General features: G+C 39.5%; 1 protein-coding gene across 1 annotated transcript in view; it reads left to right on the forward strand.

Moving 5' to 3' along the window:
• Positions 1-12736, forward strand: part of LOC309796831 (elongator complex protein 1-like) — a 73441-nt gene extending 60705 nt beyond the window's left edge. The window contains exon 15 of the mRNA XM_082610199.1: positions 12678-12736. The gene's annotated coding sequence lies outside the window, so the exon portion shown is untranslated. The remainder of the gene's footprint in view (positions 1-12677) is intronic.
• The last annotated feature ends 333 nt before the right edge of the window (positions 12737-13069 follow it).

Genomic DNA, 13069 nt, shown 5'->3' on the forward strand with positions numbered 1-13069 from the left:
AATACTTATTTACAGTTTTTTTGTTTTTTTTTTGTTTTTTTTTTTTAGGAAAAAAAGAGCGTGCACATCCTTGCGTGTTCCCAGTGTTGGGGGGAAAGCAACAACTATGTCATCATTAAGTATGATGTTAACATTAGGATTTTTATAGATGCCTTTATCAGGTTGAGGGGGTTTCCCTCTACTTCTGGTTTGCTGAGAGTTCTTATATATATGGATGTTGAATTTTGTAAGATGTTCTTTCTGCACCTATTGAGTTGATTCCTTTTCTCCTTTATTCTGTTGATATGACGTGTTACATTGATTGATAATTGAATGCTAAAATTTACATTTCTGAGATAATCCTCATTTGGTCAAAATGCATTGTCCTTTTCATATATTGTTGGATTTGGATTACAGATATTTTGTGGAAAAACCTTACATCTATGTTAATGAGGGTTATTGGTTACTGAATTTTTTTTGGGGGTGGGGTGGGTACGTCTCTGTCAGGTTTTGGTTTCAGGATTCTCCTGACCTCATAAAAACAAGATGGGAGTTATCTCTTCACCTGTTTTTTGAGAAGGTTTGGTAGGGTTGGTATTGTTTATTTAATAAACGTTTGATAGAATTCACCAGCTAATTATTTGTTTCTGGAGTGCTATTTGAGGAAAAGATTATGATATCAAACTCAATGTCTTCAAAAGATATAGAACTACTCTTATTTTTTATTTCATCTTATGCCAGTTTGGGTAAGTTTCGTTTTTCAAGAAATTTTTCTATTTCATTTAAGTTATTGGATATATTGTCATAAATTTGTTCATAATATTCTGTCATTATTCATGTAACATCCATAAGGTCATTTATTGTAGATACTGGCAATTTTCTTAGTCAGTCTTGCTAGGGATTTATCAATATTTTTAATTTTTTTTCAGAAAACCAAACTTTTGCCTTGTTAATTTAAGCTATTGTCTATTTTCTGTTTCATTTATATCTGTTCTTACCTTTGTAATTACCTACCATCTATTTACTTTGGGTTTAATTTGCTCATCTTCTTCTAGATTCTTAGCGTAGAACCTTAGATTGATTGTAAACCATTTTTCTTTTCTAATCTAAATATTTAAAACCATAAATTTCCCTCCAAGAACCTCCTTAGCTACATCCCACAAAAATTGATGTATCATTATGAGCATAAGTCAATGTATCTTCTAACTGTCCTTGTGATTTCTTCTTTTATCCATGGTTTATTTAGAACTGAGTAGTTAAATTTCTAAATATCTTAGAGTTACTGACTCCTAATTTAATAATTTTGTGATCAGAGAATTGAGTCTGTAAGATGTCAATCCTTTTAAATTTATCGAAACTTTTTTTTATTTTCAAGCATATGGTCGGCCTGTTAGGCTTCCAGGTACACTTGGAAAGAATGTGTTTCTGCCATTCTTATGTGTGGTGTTCTTTACTTTTATCATTATTATTTTTTCCCAAGTACAAGTAATTTTATTTTATTTTATTTTTTATTTTTTAACATCTTTATACAGTGGTGTGTTAGTTTCTGCTTTATAACAAAGTGAATCAGCTATACATATACTGTGTGGTGTTCTTTAAATGTCAACTGGTTCAAGGTGGTTGATAATTCTGTCAGGTCTTTTATACCCTTACTATCTTCTCTGGTTGTTCTATCACTTACTGAGAGATAGGTGTTAAAAATCTCCAGCTGTGATTATGGATTTGTCTGTTTTCACTGTGGTTCTGTCAGTTTTTGCTTCATGTTTTTGAAACCTTGTTATTAGGTGCATATACATTTATAATTTTTTAATTGTTATATATTCCCAAATGAACTGGCCATTTTGTTGTTATAAGTGTTCTTCTTTTCTCTGGTTATACTCCTTGTCATGAAGTCAATTTTATACAGTATGAATTTGCTGGCTCAGTTTTCGTATGTGTACTGTTTGCATGGTATATATTTTTCCATCACATATTTGACTTTCAACCCCTCTGAAACTTTACACAAAGGTAATTATTTTATTTTGTTTTAAATTTTCTGAACACCTTTATTGGGGTATAATTGCTTTACAATGGTGTGTTGGTTTCTGCTGTATCACAAAGTGAATCAGCTATATGTATACATATATCCCCATATCTCCTCCGTCTTGTATCTCCCTCCCACCCTCCCTATCCCACCCCTCTAGGTGGTCATAAAGCACCAAGGTGACCTCTCTGTGCTGTGCCGCTGCTTCCCACTAGCTATCTGCTTTACATTTGGTAGTGTATACATGTCAGTGCTACTCTCTCACTTCGTCCCAGCTTACTCTTCCCCCTCCCTGTGTCCTCAAGTCCATTCTCTGCGTCTGTGTCTTTATTCCTGTCCTGCCCCTAGGTTCATCAGAACCTTTTTTTTTTTTTTAGATTCCATATATATGTGTTAGCATACGGTATTTGTTTTTCTCTTTCTGACTTACTTCACTCTGTATGACAGACTCTAGGTCCATCCACCTCACTACAAATAACCCAATTTCATTTCTTTTTATGAACCTAAGCATATCTTGATGTTAGTTAGACTTAAACTTTCCTAGCATTTTAACCCCAGAAAAACATTTCAAATCTTATAACACCCGATATTGGGAGTGGAGTGGAAGGAAGCAGATTAATTCTATGAGATTATTCCTGTACTAAATATAGTTTTTCTGTGGCATACAGTCATGAATTATTTATGCACCAGAGAAAGTACTCTTTAAGCAAGTTGATGGCCTTTGCTCTTCAGAAACCTTTGATGTTCAAATTGTATTTGGAAAGACTCTTTCCCCTTAAGAACAGGACTGGTAACCTCTGGAACGGAATGCCTTTGAATTATAATGGGAATTACTTGGCATCTGGAAATGGGATCAAAAGGCAAGAAGTCCAAGCTAGTAATCAAAGGATAAGGTAGAAAGTGTTTTTGTCACAAAAGGAGAAACACACTAGTCATGATTAGAGTATGTTGGTTTCTGATTATGGCTAACTTGCAAACTGGCACCATCCCATTCCCTTTCACATGCCCTACTTGTTTGCATTTCATTGAGTGATTTTTGTGGTTAAAGAAGGTCAAAGAATGGAAAGCTCTGTTTAAGAATCCATACAAATAATAAATACATGCTTGGAAAGAGTGTGAAAAGTTCATACAAGATGAACAAATAAATTAAAAAGAATAATCACAAATAAATTAAAAAGAATAATATAGAATTAATAATTATTAATAATTTAATAATCTGATTAAATCAGATTTAATGTTTTACTTAGTTGAAACCAGAACTTTCCTTACCGTTTGTTTATATTTCTCTTCCCAATGAGATTTTATCCTTTGTCATCCGGTGAACAAATTACTTTTGACTTTCTTTTTTTTCTTTCTTCATGCATTCATCCATTTATTCACTTTTACCCTTTAAGGAGGTTTTAAAGGCTTCATTATCGCAAACCCACATACTAGTATTAGAGTAATATTTACATAGCAGTTAGTTATAAGAAATAGTTTGATCAGGAAGCTGCTGTTGCATCCTTTGATGTTTGCCCTTAATTTCTCATTCCGCCGCCCTTCCCAGTGTTCCCTTATACTGTGTATATCTAACCAACTACAAACAATAGACTTCATTTCATTTTTCTTTAAATAACTAAACTGGGGGAAAGAGTAAGTCATTGATTCAGTAGAAAGGTAAAAATTATTATCTACTTTTTCTGTAACAGTTTCACTTCCTTTATATAAACTCTCTAAGCAATTTCCAGTTACTTTTTCTTGAGCTGAATGCCAGGATGCCATTTCATCTAAAGAGAGGTATCCTCACTTGGGAAATTCAGAGACTACTTATCTAGACATGCACCTTGACTGAGAGATCTGCTTTTGTTTTCCTCCCCAACTAGCTTTAAATTCTTAAATTGCTTTCTGCTGTTTACAATAGAAAGATGTTCAATAATGTACACAGAGTGACAGCTGAAATACACTCATTTAATAAACATTTAAACTCTCACAAACCCTGACTGTGGCCATTTGCCAGTTTGGGCAGTTTATCCAATATCAGTCCCTATTTTTTGACTTTAATTTTTTTTTCTTTTCTTTTTGACTGCTCAGGATGAGGAGGAAAGCTTCCCCCCCTTGACACTCACTTTGTTGTGTAGCCTCTTAGTCAAGGCTTGGGGAGATGGGGAGGCAGAACCAGATGTACAGTCATGGTAATGCTACAGGAAACAACCACACTAAATGACAGCAAACTAAACACCACACCAAAGGAGGTGTACCCCTATGGGATACAGTGCAGTCCTTGACAATGATGAGGATTTATCGCTGTCTCTGTCTTTCCCTCTCTGTATGTCTGTCTCTGTCTCTCTGTCGTTCCCTATCTCCGTCTCTATTGTCTCTGTCTGCATCCCTGTCTATCTCTATCTGCCTCTGTCTTTGTCTACCTCTGTCTCTGTCTCAGTCTGTCTATCTCTGTCACTCTCTGTCTCTGTCTTACTGTCCCTATCTTTCTGCTTCCCTCTGTCTCTGACAATCTGTGCCTCTCTGACTGTGTCTGTCTGGGTCTCTATCTTTCTGTCTCTGTCTCTGTATCTCTCTGGTGTTTCTATATCTGGCTGTATCAGTATCTCTCTGTATCCATGTGTCTCTTTCTCCACCTGTCTGTCTCTGTCTTTCCCTTTCTGCCTCGGTCTGTCTCTGTCACAATGTGTCTCTGTCTCTGTCTCTCTGTCTCTCTCCTCTCTCTCTCTCTCTCTCTCCCTCCCTCCCTCCCTCTCTCTCTCTGTCTCTGTCTCTGTCTTTGTCTCTCTCCATCACTATCTCTACGTCTACGTTTCAATGTGTCTCTCTCTTTCTCAGTTTGTCTTTCTCTGTCTCTGCATCTGTCTCTCAGTCTGTCTGTCTCTGTCTTCCCATCTGTGTCTATCAGCCTCTGCCTGTCTCCCTGTCTCTGTCTGTAACCGTCGCTCTCTGTGTTAGTTTGTACATGTGTCTGTCTGTGCCTGTCTGGGTCTGTCTTTCTCTGTCTCCCTGTCTCTGTCTCTATCTATTTCTATCTGTCTGTGTCTGCCGCTTTCTGTGTATCCCTTCCTACCTGTCTCTTTTTGGGGAGGAGGTGTAATATCTGGCTCTGTCCATCTGTTGGACTTTCTCAGCCTGCCCGACCAGCTGTCTCTGTTTTTCTGTCAGGCAGTCCTGTCTCTGGCTGTTTCTGCCTCTGGCTCTGTTACATCTTTAGGGAGTCTGTCTCTGTCTCTGCCTGTCTTAAGGAGACAGGGATGAAAGGTTATTACAATTCAGTACACAAACCCTCTTCTCTTATGTTCCCTTCTAGTGGTGTCCCGGAGACAGATGCTGTAAGAAGATGAAGGTTAGCATTCATGTTCAAAGACATAAGAGACCTAAATAAACAATGGCCTATGAAGGAGAAAGCGGTGTCCCAGGGATGTAGGTGGGCTGGACACAGACAGCACACAAGTGTAAAGTATGCTACTGTGGAAAGGGTCTATATAGAAACAGCACAAAGATGACATTGGAATTTTAGTGAAAGATCCATCATGTCCTAGAAAAAGAAAACCATCTTCTTTAAGAGGAAAAGAAAAACAAGAGGGAGTGTCTAGCCACAGGGTCTACAGGAAGGTGCTTGCCAAGTCTCAACCTCAGAATTTGGACATGAAGCTGCCTGATGAGAGTTAAAATAGCAAAATGCACCTATTTTATATGAGTACACAACACACACCATGGGATTAAACATAAAATTTTGAATTGGGGTCAGTAAGAAACACATTGAAATAAGTGGATTGAAACAAGATCCAAGGTTCCAGTGTCATCACCTGTTTAGCTAGTAACATGACTCCTAAGACATTCATATTTTATGAGCCCACATAAGGTTCCGCCTTTTCCTTGCCCACTCAGCTACCTGGGCCTTGATGCCCTTCCCTTTATTCAGGATAAATCTCTTGAAAGGGGTGTATCACCTGCCCCATGTTCCAAGGTTTACTTGCTTGACTCCTGTTACCATCTAAATGTCATAGACTGTCAAATTCATAGCCCATGCACAGACCTCTTCTTTGCATCCAGACCTATAGGCAACGGTCTGCCCCACAACGTGGAAATCTCAAAGGTGCTGCAATCTACAAAGGAACAAAATCGAACTTATGGTCCAGGCAACCAATTTTAATCTAACTGTAGCTTCCTTCCTCACTTGAATAAATAAATAGAAGGCCATTGATGGTGGTAAGGAGATAACAACCAAGACGTTGGCTGAAAGTTATACTTCCTCAAGTGTTTGAGTTTCAGGAATCAAATTTGTCTGTTCATGATGTTCTAAAGATAGGCGGCGTTTTCTCTAGTAGGCCAGAGAACTGAAATTTACCTCATTTACTTAGACGACAAATAGCCAATTGATATATGAACAGTCTTTGGGAAAGATTTGTTCTAACGGTGCAGGGGAAAGTTTGGTTTAGTCTGTGAACACATTTTCCACATCGATTGTTAGGATCAGATTCTGAGATTAGACAACAAAGAATAATTTCACTCCGCATTGTAGCAAAATTCAACTATCAAACTTGCTTTAAAGACTAGCAGGGTAGTATGATGCAGTGAAAGGGATTAAAAACAACCTGGGCAAATTCATGCTAAGATTTGAATACCCAAAAGATCCTTAAGTCTCTGAAAAGTATTCATCACATAAACACAATGCATTGCACTGGTGATACCTGTCAAGTATTTTTTTTTAAAAATTAAAAATATTACAAGGTGATGGTAAAAATAGGAATCTACAAGCAACTGATTGTTTTCATTAGCATGTTTGAAGCACATGGAATTTTATGAAGAACCGTGACTCTAAGTGAGTTAAAATTTTCCAAGCAGTCACGAAGAACATGTTTTGAATGAAGGCAAGTGGCTGAGTATGGTCCACCAGCAGGTGAGGAGACTTCCTGTAAGAGCTACATTCTCCAAAAATGGTAGCCCCTAGTCATGTGTGACTATTTAAATTGATTACAATTAAGTAAAGTTGAAAATTCAGTCTCTCAGTCTCACTAGCGACATTTGAAGTGCTCAATGGCTGCGTGTAAACAGTGGCTACTGCACTGTGTGCAGCACAGATATGGGACATTTCTATCAGTGCAGAGAGTTCTGTTAGATAGTGCTGTTCTATAATCAGTTGCCCCGAGTAAATTTTACGTTTCTTTCTACTTCTGAATACATAGGTTGCCTGGATAACCTCGAAGTGCGTTGATGATGTTTGTGGGGGTGGGGAGGAGTTAGAACAATGGAAATACAAAGTGGTCACGTTTGGATTTGCAGGGTCTCATCAGGATCTCATCTGTCTCACCGTGCTTGTTGAGATGTTATGGAGGCTGGGGCCTGGGCTTGAGGAAGGTTGGTAGCCACCCACAGGGATGGTTTGTTCTTAAACCCTGTGCTCTGGAATTCGAGGAATTGGGGTCTTATCTTCTGTGGCCCATAGAGCATGTGACCTGGTAGTCAGACCATCATCTCAAACTCATTGTCCAAAACTCAACCTTTTCCTTTCTTCTCCCATTCCAATATCATGAAAATCTATTTTCAATATATTTTATGTTTGTTTGATTTCTTTTTTTACTGTTCATCTTGTTAGCATCTCCACCAGTATGCCAGCCCTCTTCTCAGTCTCAAGGCCTTGTAATTGCCAGTTGAAAAGGTACAAAATAAATGTTTCTGTGAACTGAAAGTTATGTTAGAAATATTAGCATGTGGGGTTACTGTAGTAAACACATCTGATTCTTCGTTTTGCTTTGTCATCAAGTTTAACGTGATACAATATGTCAATGCCTCCCAGCTAAGGACCACCAGGAACACAGTTGTAGTTGAACAAGCTGGGTTTACTTCTCCTTGCAGTGAAGGAGAACACACACAATGAGGAACTGTGGGCCATATAAGTAAGAGGGTGATAGAAAAGGGATATTAAATCATTCGGACTTGTTTTAGGTGATTTGGGTGAGGTCTTAAGGAAGCAGAGTTTTGATCTGGATTGGATACTATCAGGAAGACAGGTATTCCTATGACTGAGTATCTTCATAAACCTCTTGTAGAGAGAGAATAGTTTAGAGTGAGGTTAAGTGAAAACAAACAAACAAAGCAAACAAAAACAAAAACAAAACCCCCCAAGTGGCTGTCACTCATATTAGCTAGGAGAGGGATATATGGTGATTTGTCCAGTGATCTTGCTTTTGTCTGTGCTTAGAAAAAAATGATGAAGCGGCCTTTGTTGTGTCTCACTTTATCATGATCTCAGAGTGAAGAGCTCTCATGATCTCTTCTAAAGTTGGCATTCTGTGAGATTTTTTAATGTCTAATCAGAGAATCACATGCCCTAGCCTGGATGTCAAGAGATATTTTTAGTACCCCCTTTTGGCCACAAGACATTAATCCATGCTACCTAGATTGCCACCATTGCTCTGATTTTGCTGATGAGGAATTTATTCAGAGAATGTAGTCTGTAGTTGGACATGGGCTGATCTCTCCCGCTCCTTTTGTTGTAGAATGCATCGTTGAATGCTCTGATGTGACATTGGCTGTGCAATAGCATTTAAGACTCTGGACAGGATGCAGTGGCCAACTGCAAAACAAGTAATCATACAAAACACAATGATTATTAGTCCTTGAAACAAGTCTTGAAGTCAAGGGCCTAGATTATAAAAACCAGGCAATGAATCTAGCTGCGTTCACTTCTGAGAGCCACATGACTTTTGTCAGAATCAAAGACAAGTTTGGGGCCCTCCTTGCTAGTTATTATTTTCCCTAATGTGAGGATAGCACGTCACAAAGCATATATGAATAGGGAGTCAGTTACTCTTCCTGGGAGTTTTTTAAAAAGAAATTGGTTTGACTGTTAACTGGATAATCCCCCCCACCCAGCCACCCCAGGGGAACAAGATCTGCTGGAATGTTCAGTTTTACATATCTGAACGTCTCTAACAATTATCCTGAACACACAAGATAAGTTAGCATATGCCATATGGGTGTTATGTAAGATGTTATGTAAGAAATAGTACCCCAGTGTGGCACAGACTGTATCCGTCATATAAGTATCATTTATTACAGCAAGAGAAAGCCAATTTTGTGTTCCTCAAGGCAAACAAACTGTATTTAGCAGAGTTAACCAGTTGCACAAAGCAGGCTGACTATCATGAACAAACGGGATACTATGAGCAAATTTGACTATCAGGGCCAGGAGGGCCCCAATATTGGAGACTACTCCTGATTGAGTAGGACTTGCTTATAGGATTGTACTGACCTCAGCAGGAGGTCAGTGTTCAATTTTCAAAGTCCGGAGGTTGGGATTAATGCTGTAAGTGAAACTGACAAATCAGAAGGGGCCTTCAAAAAGAAGTCTGCCTTTAAGAGTGTTTAAAGGAGCAGCATTTGTTTCTTTTGTCTGCAGGGTCTGATTGGGAATGTCAGATGTTTTTCCTTAAGTGGTAGAAGGAGGTCACAGGAGTAAAAAAATAATACAATGAAGATAAGGGAAGGTCACAGTAATGTGCTAGAAGACATCACAGTGTAATGATAGACAATACTAATAGTAGAGTAAAGGAGGAGAAAAAGGTCTTAGAGAATCAGAAAATTAATCTTATTCTGTCATCTTGGGAGGAATCTGTCCACTTCTGAAGTCAGTGTCACCTAGAAGACTGCTAAGAATCCTCAGTTTAAGGTCTTCAGATGGAGTTGATATCCAGTAGACGGGGGGATGTGTTATAAATGTCCCTCAAACTACCATTTTGTTGTATTCCACAAGATTTTATAGGTGCTATTTTCATTATCATTTGGTTGCAATATTTCCTAATTTCTATTATGATTAATAATTATAATTTATCCCTTGTTGGTCATATTTATCACTTGATTCAGGTCGTATTTTTAAACGTTTCCACCCTAAGTGGTTTGTTTCTGTTTTCCTTGGGTTATTATTTTTTTAACTTAATTACATTGTGTTCAGAGAGCGTGGTTTCCACCTTCACAACTCTTTTTTGAAAATTGCTGACATATTCGTGACCTAGTGTATGATCAGCTTTTCTAAATGTTCCAATTGTGCTTCCAAAGAATATATATTCTCTAATCTTCGGACCTAGTATTCTGTACATACCCATTAGGTCAAGATTTTAATAGGGTTCTTCAAATCTTCCTTGTCATTGCTGATAGTTATTGTTTTCTTAATAAATCAGTTACTGAGACACTAAAAGTTCCCACTCTGTGAATTTCTCAAATTCACTGAATTTTTGGCATATGTATATTTTGAGCCTTCAGAATTATAATCACACTCATTAGCCCTGAATCCCTCTTTTTAATAATTTAAGAACTGAAATAATCATTTAAAAAATGTTCACAACTATATACTTTTGACCCTTCCATGCCCTTATGATTTAGATAGTGCTCTTTTAAAGATCATATGGCTCCATTTTGAATTTTTCCTAGTAATCTGTGGTTTGCAGTTGTTCCTGTCATCTTATTTCTGCTTCCTATTTATTGTGATTTTTTCCCCTACACTTCTCATGTATTATTCTCTTCTTCTGTTTTGTATTGCACTGATTGAGTCTCTGTTGGATGGACTGAGTGTTCTTTAGTACCTTATTCCCTCTAGTGGTTTGGAAGTAATATATCTTATTTCTATTTCTCAAGAAATGGGTGAACTACCCATGACATTTTAACATGCTCTCCAGTGTTGCCAAGTCAGGTGTGATGCTATGAGTAAATACTTGTTCATAGACTGCTTTACCCTAACCCAGTATTCCTTAGGGCAAATTTAAGACATCAGCACAATCTAATGGACATCATGACAAAGATTTAAACTCAGTTGTTCTGATTTGGGGGTGGAAGGGTTGTAGTAGAGCAGGGAGCTAACATTTACTGAACAGCTTTAATATTCCAAGCACTTTATATGCATTTTTCTCATTTGACCCTCACAAACACCATACCAGGTAGGCATTCTTATATCCTCATTCGAAATGGGAAAAGTGAGAATCAGAGAGGTTAACCTTTCCCTTATGACATAGCTAGTAATTTCTGGAGTGAATCTAGGTCCCTTTGACTGTAAACATCAGGGGCTTCCCAATATTCCACATTGACTTCAAAGGTAGATACATAGACCATAGCCACATGAGGCCTCTCACATTGAACAGTTAAACTTATGAGAGCCCGGGCCATGTTCAACCATAGCAAAGTGACCTTTTATTTGCCTCACAACTCAACTTTTTTTCCCTCAAAACTGCCACTGCCACACAACTGCAGATAATTCATCTTCCATCGATTCCTTTCAGCAAACTTGAAGGACACATAAGCATTTCCCATTTGGGGGACGCACGTGCCAGTTTATCTGTAAGGATTTGCCAAACATGTGGTTTCACCATGCCTAGCCTGGAGCAGGGGCACATGTCGGTTAGGTATATGTGGGGTTTGGGAATGTAGAAGAAACAACCCCGTGCATGCATGACACTTTCAGTATGGGACCACTCCAGGGATTTCTATCAGCCTGCATCACATTTCTTTCGTATAGCCGGTAACAAACTTCTGCAATCTTTCTAGGAGCCACACATTTCAACAGGCCTCCTGTTGAGATCCATGAGCCTCTTTTCACCCATGGGGCTTCAGCGCACCTTGTTAGCTTCGCTCAGCTTCCAAAGACCTAAGAGTTACAGTGTCTGGGTTTAGAAGGTTCAAAAGTAATCACTGCATGTGTCCCTCACAAGGGATAGCTTCTGGTCACCGAAGGAGCACTCTCGGGAATCCTTGGTGCTGAGTGCTGACATCAAAGGGATCCCGTTCCTTAGGGCCGTCTTCATGATAGGCAGGTGGAGAAAGCACAAGCTGCCCCTGGGCCTAAGGTCCCCGCTTGTGTGTAGCTTCAATTCAAAGGCAGGCACCTCTCGAAAACTTCGGTGGAGAATCCTCTGAAATGACCCAGCTTTTGCCTCTGCCACTAGGCTCAGTGGTCAAGGAGTGAATGAAATTTGTGTTCCACGTGGGCCATCCATCTACTGAGTGAAAGTACCATCCTTTGCCGAGGTGGGCAAGCAGCACGTGGCCAAGTGCCTTTAAATGCTTTTGCTCCCTGTGGGCTTCAGAACCGAGGGCTTAGTGCAGCTTATGGGAGCCCTTGTGGAAACCGGTTACCACAGTTCTCCAATAGGTTTCACTACATTCTAGACCCTTGGCTTATGTGTTTCCTGCACGGAAAGCAACATGGTATACCATTGCTTCCGTCCGGCCCACCTCAGTCATATGCATTTCTGAACTGGGGACAAACTCTTTTCCCATGCCATGGGAGAGTCCTCCCTTGCAATGGACTTGAGGACACAGTGCCAAGAAGAATTTTCAATGCTCCCTCCTGTGATCGTAACTGCTTTGTGTGAACACAAGTCACCTCCCTCTTCAGTCAGTAAGGACTTCCCGCACTCAAGGAACAACACAAGCCCAGGATTTCTTTCCCGCATGCAGCAATGAACCAACTCCCGCCTGCCTTGTAGGAGCAGTATCTTCCAACTTGCTGCTGAAAGGCTTTCTCGTCCCGTCCCCTGGAGCACCCCTCGCTAAGCTCCACCTCCAAGAAGCATGCACAAATGATAAGTTTTTAATTCAAACCACTCATCACCACAGGTGTCACTGCACTCGGTATGACCTTCTATTGTTGAAGGAACCCTTGTGGGAGAAACGTTTGCAAACCCTTCTGTCTCCACAGGGCTTCGTATTGGAGACCGGCAATGTTTTGTTGTGATGTGCTCAACCTGCTATTCTGCTACTAGTCTCTACAGATTGCTCCATGAGAGCAGAGTGTTTTGAGGGAGCCGATGCACCACAGTGGCAGAGGATGTCTGTGACTGAAGACACTGCATGCTCCCCGGACCAGTGTCCAGTTCCCTTTATACTGAATGAATTCTGCATTTGAAATTTCCTTCATCAAGACTCTCAGGTACACATCCCATTTACCCTGTGAGAAACTGCCTTCCTAGGCAGTTTGAAAGGCTGTCACTAGTTATCACCCTGAGAAACAAGGAGCGTAGTGCTGTTTGCATTAACCGGGGACTGGTGTGTAGGGAAAAGGGGCGCAAACCTTTCAGAACCTGCTTGGAA

Source organism: Mesoplodon mirus (assembly GCF_964341445.2).
Source record: "Mesoplodon mirus genome assembly, chromosome: X".
NCBI classification, from domain to species: Eukaryota; Metazoa; Chordata; class Mammalia; order Artiodactyla; family Ziphiidae; genus Mesoplodon; species Mesoplodon mirus.